The sequence below is a fragment of the Octopus sinensis genome, linkage group LG5 (assembly GCF_006345805.1).
Source record: "Octopus sinensis linkage group LG5, ASM634580v1, whole genome shotgun sequence".
NCBI lineage: Eukaryota > Metazoa > Mollusca > Cephalopoda > Octopoda > Octopodidae > Octopus > Octopus sinensis.
The window spans coordinates 92,640,688-92,655,687 of NC_043001.1; the positions used below are offsets into that span (position 1 = coordinate 92,640,688).

Below are 15,000 nucleotides of genomic sequence, written 5' to 3' on the forward strand. Positions count from 1 at the left end.
GAGTCTGGAAAGTTCTGCAGGCTTTTGGCAAAAACATCAGAGTGTATTCTTCAAGTTGAAGACATTATTAATAACAATTACAGCTGAACATTGAAGACCATCATTGAGCATCTGAAAATGGTGGAGTCCATTCTCTGACACATGGTGTATGACAGCATGTAGAAGTTTTACATGGTGCAAAGAGAGGAGTTCATGTCCAGCTAGACCCTATGAGAATTGCATGAACATGCGACTGCCAACAACACATGCTCCTCCACCCTAGTGGTTTGAATCCTTTAGATTACTGAGTTTGAGGTTTTGTTGGTAGGTGGCGGTCCCACAATGTCAGAACTCACTGGGGATGATGTCATGGGTAGCAACGACCTGGGTTACCTGGCTCTTATATGTCATTCTTCCTGTGGGCAATTTTGCTGAATGGTCTGTTTATCTGATGTATCTTGTGCATTTTCTTGTGAGTTTGTTGCTTTTGTTTTTCCTTGTATTCTGTATTGTAATTGTTTGCTTGGCAAATATTATATGTATCTTTCTTACTCATCCCCTACGTTGTGTGTGTGTGAGAGAGAGAGAGAGAGAGAGAGAGAGAGAGAGAGAGAAACAGACAGACAGAGGAAGTAATTCACACATGTTAATGAGCAAAAGCACTCATTATAAATCATAGAGTTGAGATATATGTATTTAAAAAAAACTTGTCAATACATTTTGAGGAAATGAAAATTTTATAACTGGCTACCAACGAAATGTTTATTAACAGACTCTAGGCTAAAATCACTGAAATCTTCTGTGCTTTTAAGCTTAGAGAGAAATTTTTATTCTCTTCTATTTGAAGTATTCAAAGTACTCAAGGAGAATCAATTCTAATCAGTTAGAATAACAAAATTTAGTCAAAGTGGGATAGCTGAAAAAGTAATTAAATGGTGCTATCTATTGTAAAAATATAGACAAGAATATTTCGAAACTTAAAATGAGATTCAATGGAGTAAATGAGAGATGCTGATCGTAAAATCCCTTCTGGAATTTTGAATTGACTGAAGGAATATTCAAGAAGAGATTTTAGTCATACTGATGTTAAATGATGATGATGATGATGATGATGATGATGATCCCTTCATTCAGAAACATTGGAAAGTGAAATAAAATGAAACTCTCAAACTATATTTATTGAAAGAAAAATGCTTCAAAATATTATGTCAACTGGAAGATTGTTACAAGACAAAGGCCTTAAAAAATGGCAGTAATAGATGTAATCTAAATCTATTCATAGCAGAGAAAAGACTAATCCTTGAAAATTCACAATAACCAGAACATGAAAATTCCGAATCTAAGGGTTTTAGAAAATGCAGATAAACAATGATTTCACAAAGCTGGGCACACATGGAATTTGTAAATGTCTGCCAGTATGTTGGTTGTAGTGGGGTGAGTGAATGTATGTAGATGAATGAGTATGCATATTCTTACTGTGCCATTTTTCAAGGTACTGGCATTATTAATATTACACTAACTTACTACTAAAATGTAACCCTTACCCAATTTTTTAATAATTTTTTTTCTTTTTCCCTTTTAAGAGAACCTTTAAACTTTTATAACACATTGAACAGTAATTGCAAACATTATTATATTTATAACATATTTTCTCAATTACTCTATTTAATCTCTGTTTAGATTTTAATCTATTCACATGTCTCAATTTTTACTGAATTTTGTGACTTCTGACTATAGTTTTTTTTTTCCCCCCAGAATCCCTTGAACGGTACAGCTAAATGAAAATATGATTTCTTGACTACATTTAAAAATACAGAAAACTTCATTAACTACAGCCCTTGGATCCTGTAACTGATGTTTGGGTTGTAACCAGCTATTATGAAGCTGAATTCCCAAAATGGAAAGTTAAGTATTTATAAATTCTGATTTCAGTAATTGGACAGCAGCCATGCTGGGTCACTACCTTGAAAAGTTAAGTAGATAATATCAACCAAGTACTAATTTTAAGGTCTGGAACTAATTTTATTGTGCTCTATTTGCTGAACTGCTAGCTTACAGGACAAAATGTGGAGCATTTTGCTAGTAACACAGACAGAAAAAATACATCTCATGCCACAGATTTATATAAATACAGTTTCCATCTGACAAATTTAACTCACTAGGCAATGGGCAACTTGTCACCATAGTTCAAAAATCCAGATGCCATGCAGTGGAACTTAACTTGAACTCTAGCTCAAAGAATTAAATCAGGAAAGGATTCTACCACTTCTTTACAGATTATGAATTTGCAATCACTACAGAAACTGGCTTGAAATTAGCAAAATTTCTCAACATCACCACTGATGTTTCCAACTTCCAACATTACTTCTGTTGTAAGCCCAATAAAACAGTCAACTATACACATGGAAAGTTTAACCCTAGAGACATCCTAAATCGTTCGTTTAACGTCCGTTCTCCATGCTAGCATGTTAAAACGTATCCCTTATAAATCCTAGCATTTCATTCCATGAGAATGTATTGCCTGCAATAATGAAACATTAACACACAGTGGCTTCAAAAGATGGGGAAAAAAAGAAAGAAAATCAATTACACCACCCACTTCCAAATGCCTATCTGTAAGAAAGAAAAACAGTATTTGCTGGTATGATTCTCTCCTACATTTATTAGCTGTTGCAATCATAGCAAAATTCTTCTTGTTAAAGAAACATTTCCCATACTAACATATATATATATAAACTTTTCAATTAAAGCGCTTTCACATTTCCCAATCTCAAACTCTGACTACTTGATAACTTCCTCCATTATCTTTAAACTCAATAATTCAATCAGTTCACTTTGGTCTAATAACAACTGAAATTCTGCCAACCTCACTTCATGCCCAGTCAATTCAAAAAGTTTAAATAATGACTTTATTTACTATGATCTTCAACAAACTTCATAGGAGTTACTGAAGTTAAATAGAAAGATGGTATCCTGCCATGTGATATGTGATACTGACACTATCTATCTGTTACCCATTAAGAAAAAGCAAACTTTTATATTGTGTATGTAAGTCAATATTAATAGTATTTTTGTTTACTTGTTTGTTTTTGGTGTGGCTTATGATGTGATATGAATGAGTCAAAATTAAATGAATTGTTTTTATCAGTTACTACATAGGAAGGTTGCATTAATTATAAAATATTTTCGGTACACCCAACCATCTTTTATGAAATCTGCCTCCAAATAAATTTAGTGTTTTCTTTGTAAGAGTTTGAAAGAGCTCATATGATGGTGCAGTCAGTATCATAAGTAAGATTTCTACTAAACCGATTCAAGACACAGTACTGTTAATTTTATTTTTATTTTGTATTTTCATTTGCAGTGGGATAATATATGGTGCAGAAAGACAGTCATGTCTCACATTTCATGACATGGCATCATTTTGTCTTGTACTTCATTGACTGTAACAAAATCTATTGAAGATCATGCTTAGGTAGAAGAATGCAAATATTTTACATAGGTAGTTACACACATGTTACTGATATATATATATATATATATATATATATATATATATATATATACATACACACAATCCTACAAAGGCAGAGAATGAAAGAAGAGTAATATGGAGATTAACTAACAGCTGTCTGCCTTACATAAGAGTTTTAAGATATTAATAAGGCATGAATAAATATGGCTTTTAAAACTTTCAAAATATTCAAGAGGGTCATTATTCTTTTATCAATGTGTTAGCATTTGTAAGAAATAACGACTTTCTAGGTGTGAAACAAATGAAAATTCTTATATAAGTATTTTACACCTCCCTTTACAAATTTCTCAAATACAATATTGAAAAAAATCCACTAAACATGAGAAGAATAAACCTGGATTTGTTATTTTGTGTAACTTTGTCTGTTGATCTTTGTTTTTTTTTCTTTAAAAATTCTTCGATATTATAAATATTCACATTATTTTAACTGTTATTCATATTTTTAGTTTCATCCTTTCTCTTATATTTTGTTATTCTATTTTTCTTGCCCTTTTTTTCATTTTTAAAACAACATACAAATTTAATTTAAATAATAACATTCAATCTCTAAAAATAATGAAATAACAATAGTGAGGTAATTAGAAAAAAATCTGATTGTATGAATTGTAAGTTAATTAAATGATGAGAATGAGAATGGTGGTGGTGATGATGATAGTAATAATAATAATGATAATAATAATAATAATAATAATAATAATAATAATGATGATGATGATGATGATGATAATAATAATGATAATAATAATAATAATGATAATGATAATAATAATAATAATAATAATAATAATAATAATAATAATAACGATAACAACAGTGATAAAATTTAATCACAATGACACTGTTCAGATTGGAAAGCAAAATGCTTCAAAACTTTGATTTAATTTGGAAGAAAAAAATATCTGTTCAAGAAAAGAGAAATCAATAGTAATAATAATCATAATAATATATGCTTCAAATGAGCGCAATTAAATTTTTTATATGCTTTAATATTTTATTTTTTGTAAATAATGAGAAAAAAAAATGAAATATTGATATAAGAAAATATTTGCAAACATGCAGAATTAAATAATTATGTGCAGCTGTATTTCACATGCAAGGGTAAAATTAGTGCTACCAAATAAAAGAAAATGAAAAGAATAAAATGAAAAAAGGTTCTGGGTGGGTGGGGTAAAAAGGGAGGTTATAAAGGGAAAGGGGCGCGGATCAGCATGCATGGTGTGACTAAGCCACAGTGGCATTCATTGGCCTCACTCTGGCATTAAAACTGTATCGTGCCAAATGCTTATATATATATAAATATATATATATACTGGATTTTGTCATCATCATTAAAAAAAACAAAAAACAAAGATAAAATAACGAAAAACAGTTACTGCAGAAACGAAGACAAATGACACAACAGAAAAACAAAACTGAAGAAATAACAGAAATTCAAAAAAGAAGTTACAGAAAAAAATAATATACAAACGTAACAAAAAAACAAAATTAAAAACACCACCAACAACAACAATAACAACAACAATGACGACATACAGTGCTCAACTAACCAACCACAACATTCACAAGGAAGGTATATAGAGATATATATATATAAATATATATATATATACATATATATATATACACACACATATATATATATATATAAACACACACATATACATACATATATATACATATATATATATATATGTATATATATATATGTATGTATGTATGTATGTAAACATATACATGTATATATATATGAAACCAGCACTAAAGGGCGCTGACCAATAAAGAATTAAAAAATAATTGAAATAAATGAAATGAAATAAATATTTTGTAAATAAATAAAATAAATTTACTTTTTAAAATCTGTATAAAATATGATGAAAATAATATTATTTAAACAAGAGAAAAAAAATTAATATATTAACAACTTAATAATTACAGGCTTCTGTGTATGTAAGATTGTGTGTATGCAATATATAACTACATGTGTATAAGCACTAAGAAAATGTAATCAGCACTGATATTTGTAACAACTGTAGAAAGAAGCTGCTTTGAAATAACATTCTTGAAATTTCTCACTTCAGTCTATCACTAATATTGATAGACAAATTTTACTCAATATCATTTTGATATATATTGAGTCAAATGGAAAAATAAAAATGATGATAATAATAATTATTATTATTATTAAAAATTTCATTATGGTAGTTGATGTTGCTTTTAACTTATACATAAGGCCTCAAATTTTGGGGTAAGGAGCATAGTCGATTACATCAATCTAAATAATTAACTGGTGCTTATTTTTCAATCCTTGAGAGAATGAAAGACAAAGTGAGTCTCAGCAAGATTTGATTTGAAAATGTAAAGAAAGTACCACAAAGAATTTTTCCATGGCTTTGACAATTCTACAACGTAGTACTCACAATGGTAATAAGAATAAATATGAATATAAACTTCTGCTGAAGGTAGAGATGAGGCTAAATTTTTCAAGGTGTGTAGAGGGAACTAAATCAACCTTTAGCATAATACTGTTATTTGCTTTATGAAATCCACATAAGAAAAAAACAAAGTCAACTATGAACGATTTGAACCAAGAATTATTAATCTCTTATATAGGCACAAAGGTTTTAAGTTTATAGGCTTGTACAAGGAGAAAATTATGTAATAAGTACAGCAGTGAATTTACACATATCTTAATTTTGGATTTTCTTCCTATAGTTATGCTAAATCAAACTCAACAATACTATTCCTGTAACTAATTATAATTTTCAACACTATAACCATTATCATAAATTGTGTAATCTACAATATTATTTCTACACTATATTTGATTAGTTTGATCTCTTACCAGATCTCTTATTCTTGGCTGTGTACATGACCACAAACTAAATTTGAACTAATGAATTATATTTCTACCTGTGATCCCCAAGTGAAAAAGTGAAAAATTAAACTGATATAAAGTAAATGTATATATAAATACTGTACAGAGACACCCTAAAGATGAAATGTATAGTTCAGATAATTATAATATTACTGTAGGCATTCTTCAAATAAGTAGTTACTGCAAAAGGGTATGAGAGCGAAACTTTACTCTTCTTTGTAAAGAAACACACCCACATACTACCACTACAACTGCTACTACTACTGACAATAATAATAATAATAATAATAATAATAATAATAATAATAATAATAATAATAATAATAATAATAATAATAATAAATGACCTGATGCAGTTCCAGCAGTGGGTCTCATGGCTTCTGATCTTAACTGATTAGAAGTGTTAGCATGTACATGTTTGTCTTAGTGTAAAAGATGGGCTACAGCAAATATTCTGCTCAATACCACAGATGTGCTTGTCAGTTGCTTGACCTTAATTAGTTGAGCATGTCCCTTAGTGGCTGATAATATATACTTTTCAGATCATGAACAAGAGTAGTGGGGATGCTTCATAAATATGTGTTGAAAGGAATTCTTCATCCTTAAACAACTTTTATTCAGAGACCTCTTGAGCAGGATGGGCTACTCAACCTCAAGAAAATTCTAAGTGGACCCCACCTGCAAGATCATGCATCATTTATTTTGATATTAGATCACCATGTCATGCACATATGGTTGTGATGCATGAGCCAGGTGTATCAGATGAATAGTCATAATAGGTATTTTGGGCTTCGCATATTTGTACCCCATCATCACTTTCATGGCATGCACTGCTCTCTCACTCGATAATAGTGATAATCCTTTCTAATACAGATGCAAGGCCTGGAATTTTGAGGAAAGAGCCAGTTGATTACATTGACAACAGAATGTCGCTGGTACTTATTTCATCGGCCCCAAAAGGATGAAAGGCAAAGTCAACCTTAGTGAAATATGAACTCAGTATGTAAAGCCAGAAGAAATGCTGTCAAGCATCTTGTTTCATGGGCTAATAATTCTGTTAGCTTGCTGCTCTAATAATAATAATAATAATAATTAATTAATTCTTTTATTAATAATAATAATAATAAAAATGATAATAATAATAATGTGATTCAGTGATTGATGCTAGGAAGCCAGATATTGCAGTTGATAAAATGTTGAAGGAAACTAAGATCATAGATATTGCTATATTTGGGATGTATGTGTGACTGGAAAAGATTGAGAAGTACAAAGCACTGAAAGATGAGATTGCATGTATGTGGGTAATGAAAAAAGTAAATATCATCCCAGCAGTTGTAGGGTCAATGGGAGCATTAACAACCAGATTTGAGAAATTTGTTGGAGAAATTGGGATTGATATGTGGGTAGAACATGCTCAGAAAACTTCTTTATTGGGGACAGTGAGGATTTTGATATTGCTACTTGGATGTTAAGTATTGAGGAAAGAGACCCTGTGAGACCCTTGACAAAAGACTGTTATCTGCTCGTACAAAATTAGCAGGAGCAAGTGAAATCAAGAGCTCTGAGAAGTGAAATGGAAATAATTATAATAATCATGTTGATACATATATATATATATATATATATATATATATATATATATATAAACATGAATAATATCTATCTACCTAAATGTGTATGTGTGTGTGGCATATATTTACATATATAATATATGAACACACACACATTTGACCTATATATATATCATCATCATTTAATGTCCGTTGTCCATGCTGGCATGGGTTGGATGGTTTGACCAGGGCTAGTAAACTGGAAGGCTGCACCAGACTCCAGGCTGATTTAGCATGGTTTTCTAAAGCCGGATGCTCTACCTAACACCAACCACTCTGAGAGTGTTATGGGTGCTTTTATGTGTCACCGACACTGGTGCCATTTTTGTGACACCAATATCTGCAATGACTGTGATTTTGCTTGGTTTGATGGGTCTTCTTGAGCATGACATAATGCCAAAGGTCTCAGTCATTGCCTCCGTGAGGCCCAACACTCAAAAGTAACTCAGTTGCTTTGCCTCTGTGAGGCCAAACACTTGAAAGGAACTCAGCCACTTTTCCTCCGTGAGGCCCAATGCTCAAAAAGTGCTCTTTACGTGCCAGTTACATGACACCAGCATCAGCCATGACTATGATTTCACTTGGCTGCATACTGCCAAAGGTCTTAGTCACTAGTCAGTGAGGCTCAAAGTTTGAAGATCATGCTTCACCATCTCGTCCCATGTCTTCCTGAGTCTACCTCTACCACAGGTTCCCTCCACAGTTAGAGATCAGCATGTCTTTACATTTGGCAGACTCTCCTCCTCCCATTCATTATCCACATTCATCAGTCTTTATTAATGGCATTTCCAAGCCTCTTTCTTTGCATAATCATTAAAATATATATATATATATATATTTTAGAGATAGAATCATCTCTATATATAGGGCACGTCAAAGTGCTCAGTGTATCTGAGCCATAGAAAAATAGGAGGAATAATGAAGAGAGACAAAAGATAGGTTACCAAAATATATTCTATAGTGAAATCATTATATGCACCAAATCATGTGCTAAAATATATATAGATATATAAACATACTCAAAATATATTAAAAATACACTAAAAATATATAGGTATAAATATATATAAATATGTTAAGAATATATTAAGAATGTACAAAGATATAGGTCTTACTTTTTAAAAACAGTGTTAAAATATTGTAAATCCATAAGGTTTATAATTCACTTAGTATCTGAGTGTAGAAAATATAATAAATCCATATAGAAGTTTATATCTGACTGCCATTTCTGGGGGCAGAGTGATGCAAAGATGAACCTAAATTCTGTTCAATACCACTGCCTCCTTCATCAAAGAAGATCCAACTGGTAAGATTACATTTGTTATGAGCTATGGTAAAATCTGTTGCTGATAACCTTTATAAAGAGCTACATTTATTACTCTGGTAGATGATTTTAAGCAAATTATAACCCTTATGGATTTACATTTTAAATATTTTTATATATTTAATACCGTTTTTAAAAAGTAAATAAGACTATATTTTTGTACATTCTTAATATATTCTTAACATATTTATATATCTATATCTCTTTAATGTATCTTTAACATATTTTGAGTATGTTTATATATCTATATATTTTTGGCACATGGTTTGGTACATATGATTTCAAAACATAATATATTTTGGTAACCTATCTTTTGTCTCCCTGCATAAACTTACAAGGAAATTAATTATTTTACTGTTCTATTATATTTTTAACCTGATGAGCGACTATATTTATATGCAAGTGATTTCTCTACTACTATAATCATTTCTTAAATATAGCAGCGAAACACATGTCGTTTTTCTACCTATTATATACATTATATTATTTTTGTAATTTACTTAATCTTTACTTTTTAATTATTTTCATTTTAACTTTTCTATATGTAATTTTCTAGATGGTGTAATTTAATTATTCATTTTGAATTGATAAAAGGTGGTTTCTTTCTAATATTTTATATATATATACATATATATATATATATATATATATATATATATATATATATATATACACACATATATATAAAAAACACACACACATGAGTGTTTATGGTATGTATATATAGATAAATATACACACACATTATAATCTAAGCATATATATATACACACCCACACAAGCACATATGCATATTAATTTAGCCGATAATATGACACAGCCTTATCTATGAACCAATACACTATATTACTTATATAGATGAAGCAACATACCAAGAACTTAGTCAAGAAGTTATGAAATTCTTGAAATAATATGGATATTCCAAATTAAAATGTTTGCTGATTTGTTGAAGCATTTCAATATATCATTGCATGATCATAAATGCAGTGTTTACATAAATGTTTGAGCTAAGTTCTGCATTACTTGAAACAAATTCTTTGTGCAGGTAGCTCAAACATGTGTCATGCACAACATAAATTTGATATATATTATCTTTTACCTCTGCCATTTCAACTGTAGTTCATGTTATATCTATCTAGTTAGCTATGTGTGTGTGTGTGTGTAAAACCACTGTAAAAATCTTTTGTAATATCAGAATAATTCTATTGAAAAATGTGTGTGTGTGTGTGTGTGTGTGTGTGCGTGAGAGAGAGAGAGAGAGAGAGAGTGGGTGAGTGAGAGATTAACAGATAAGCACTTCACCCTTAACCATAGATATAGGCATAAGATTAATTTTATACTTAGTTGTACTGCTAATTTGGAGCAAACAACTTATCAGTACATTATTAGGTGCAATGTAACAAAATACATCTGATTATTGAAAAGAGTAAATGGCGGTATTTAGTATTGTGTAAAGTTACAAAGAAATGCAAACCTTACAAGAATGCTAGATGAAATTGTGGCCTATGCACTGTGGAAACAAGGCTGATCCTCAGGAAGTCTCATATCCAAAATAGTATATGTGTATGCCAAATGAGAGATATCAAGCCACTCTATGCACAAAAGAAAAAATATTTTTCATATAACACACCTCCACTAAATCTGCCATAGATTTTGCCAGGGTTTACCTAGGTGAACCCTTCCAAAATAAAAATATTTTATTGAATACCACTTAATTCACTCTACTTTCTTTAATCCTATATTTTATTCTTCTTTTAAAATTTCTTCTTTCCTTCTTTTTCTCATTCTCAATTTGCTTTGATATTTCCTGTATTTCATACTTTCTATTTATTTCTTGTTTTCTTTCTTTTGGTGTTATTTCTTTGTTGTCTATTTGACACCTTTTGTAAATAAACTGTTATTTCTTATACAAAAAAAAAACAAGGACCCAGAGAGACTCATCCTTTGAGAAATTCTGAAAGTGCTCTCCTTTAAACTAAAATGACATATAGTTAAAAAAAAAACCTTTCCAGAATGTTGAAGTAAACAAGAGCTTCCTGTATTAGCTGTAACAATCCTAATTCTGAATCAGAGATGCTACTGGAATATCTTGAAGGAAGTTGCACTTATTTCTTAGCTGATTTAAACATTAGAGACATCCTAAAATGCTTATTTGACTGTGTGATACAGTGTTTGCTTTGTAAACACATGGTTTAGGGTCCCATCTCACAGCATAGCCACTTGGACTAGTGTCATGCCTGACCAATGACTTGTGAGTGAAACTGGCAGGCATAAACTGTGTAGAAATCTGTCAGTACATATGTGTGTGGATTTGTGAATGCTTACATTCTCAGCATTTTCACAGAATACTATCTGAGCAAAATAGTGATGGTGTGTCTTTCACCTTGTGTAAACAATACTGATGGAATATAAAAAATCCCTTATTTGAAAAACTGACAGAGATTGGGAATAGGAAGAGTATCTAACAGTAAAATACTGTCTCTATAAGTTTTCGTCCAACCCACGCCAGCATGATAAAGCATGTGAAATGCATGAATATATATCATGAGTAAGATGCCCTATGAAGAACTCACTCATTTCATGAGTCCAGTATATAATCACTCAGTGTATTCAGACCTTCAAGGAACAAACTCACAATCTACCACTGAGATTTTAATCTATTAACTAAACCCATGAAATAAATGAGTGTTCTGTGGGACTACTTGCTGATAATAAACTGTAGATAATTATGTACAGAGTTCTTATTCAAACTATGACCTTCACACACACACACACATCTACTAAAATATTCACACACATGTATATGTATGTATGTATGTATGTATGTATGTATGTATGTATGTATGTATATATATATATATATATATATATATATATATATATTGCTCATTTAAAATAAATAGAAAATTGAAGAGCTAATATGATGAACAGTTATAATAAAATGTTTGAAAGCTAGCTCCTGGTGAGACAAGCAATATGGATTTCTAAGTTTAACCACGTGACTTGATTAATAACATTTATTGTTTCCTCACCTTTAATAAATATGACATTTGATTATGCAAGAAACAGATTTTTTAAAATTTTGTTTTCACTAGGGTCTGGGACAATACTTTTGAGTAAAATTAATAATTAACTGAAGAATCCCCAGTGCATTATTGATGCAGAAAAACTAAAAGGTAAAATCAGTCTGAGCAAAATTTAACTTCAAATAGAGAGGAGCAAACCTAAATACAATAACTGATGTAGTCCAATGCTCTATCATTTCCAATGTTGTCAACATATAGTTATGTACTTAATGTATCCAGCAAATGTATGCAGACTGCTCATGAAGCAAGATTAGTTATAGTAACTGCTACATATTACATGGTTTATTTTTAGATTGCTTTCAATTCCTCAAATCTGCATATTAGTATAAATGTGGCAAGCACTAAAAGAGACATTTATTAGATTCACTACATAGATTAAAAAGGACAAGAAATAGAAATAGAATAGCACTCATGCTGAAGTGCATCACTTTTAGCAATACACTCTTCTTAATGTTCCTAAGCCAAGTCTTTAAAAAATAATTACTGAATGTGCACTTAACAGAAGAAACATTATTATTATTAGTAGTACTATTATTATTATTATTATTATTATTATTATTATTACTATTATTATTATTATTATTATTATTACTATTATTATTATTATTATTATTATTATTATTATTATTATTATTATTACTATTATATTATTATTATTATTATTACTATTATTATTATTATTATTATTATTAGTAGTAGTAGTAGTAGTAGTAGTAGTAGTAGTAGTAGTAGTAGTAGTAGTAGTAGTAATGAAGGTGATGAGCTGGCAGAATCGTTAGCACGCCAAGCAAAATGCTTAGCAGTATTTCACCTGTCACTACATATGGAGTTCAAATTCTGCTTAGGTTGACTTTGCTTTTCACCCTTTCAGGGTTGATAAATTAAGTACCAGTTGCATACTGGAGTTGATCTAATTGACTTGCCCGCTCCCACCAAATTGTGCCTATAGTACAAAGGATTATTATTATTATTATCAGTAGTAGTAGTAGTAGTAGTAGTAGTAGTAGTGGTAATTGTTGTTATTTAGGAAAATGATAAAAAACCATTGATGTAATACACATCATTTTCTTGTGCTCATATCTGTCCTAATTTCATTTCAAAATTTAAACCATTTATGATCGATAAAATAAATAAAAATAACACATTAGTACCAAGTCAATTAAATATAAGCCATCTCGTACATATGATGACCATGACAAAATACATTTTAAGTTTTAGATATCTGGCAATTCTCACACCTATACATGGAAAACTCAACAAAAGGAACAACTGACCTAACTTAATATAGGATTGATGAATTTAGAATTCAGACCTACTTATTAAATTTATATAATCTAATTTTTTCACATGTGCCTGCATCTAATCTTATAAATACAAAATGTTCTTTTAATATCAGAAAACTTTATTGTCTAATTAATGTATTTGTTTAATCATGGGCTCAAAGGAAATAGGATGCTGTTGCTTAGCTCCATATCAGATGTGATAGATTGAACTTAGGATAATGTGTTCCAGTAATGAGCATACTACATTTTTGTATATTAGAATTATAATACTTGGTATATGCTTTCTGATATTAGGGAGAGAAAAAGCAAGAACTGGTTGCTATTTCCAGCAGAATAAGTGACCACATGAAAGCTCTCTTGAACTTTGTGACCAGCCAATATACACTGATGTCAGCACCATTTGTTAGGCAGCAATATTTTAGAACACTTCACCTCACACCCAACATTTTCTATTTTATTCATTCAGGGAATTAGTGTAAAAGACAGTGTGAGGTATATAATACTAAGGGAGGTGTGATAAACGGCATGAATAAGTCAGGAAATTACATATATAAACTTACATCGGTAATATAATAAGGATATAGAATATGAAGTACTTTACTCAATAATAACCAAGTTTAATAATTCACTAAATGTTAATAATTCTTCATTTTAATACATTGAAATTAAAAATATTCTTTAAAGGGACATTCTCATAGTTTTAATCTTTTAAACTTCATACAATTTCCACTGCTGTCGTTAATATGAAATAAAATTCATAAACAACTGTACCCCAGTGAATTTTAAGTGAACTGTGATACTAAACCAGTTTGGATCCCTGATTTCTGCATTATGTTGCTAATGAACCATAAAAGTTACAAAGACAAAATTCTCCCATTTTCTCTATGTCTGTAAATCTGAGGTCATTTACCTAGACAATTACAGGGTAGAAGTCAATTCTCAATGAATCAAGTCAAACATCCAGTTTCAGAATATGCTCAGATAACTTTACTCATTTTAAGAAAAGAAAGAGCATCATATAATCCCAACCTATTACAAAATTGAGGCCTTGCATAAATGTTAAAAATAGCAATGGTTATTACTAGATTTTTTTTCAGTACAATTTTCAAAAATTTTTTTAATTCAATTTTTTTTTTTATTAAATATGCAGTTATAAATATTATTTGATTGGGTTATAAATCTTGGTTTGGATTAATGAATTTGTGCAGAGGCAAAAATAGGTGATTTAGTGCACTCCCGGATCAAGTATTGTGATTTCATAAACCACTATAATAATTTTAATTGCCTCTAATAACAAAATGTGCATTG

The 15,000-nt window shown here is 30.1% G+C and overlaps 1 protein-coding gene across 3 annotated transcripts in view; it reads right to left on the bottom strand.

Moving 5' to 3' along the window:
- Positions 1-15,000, bottom strand: part of LOC115211947 — a 1,127,226-nt gene that overhangs the window by 90,567 nt on the left and 1,021,659 nt on the right. The window lies entirely within an intron of this gene.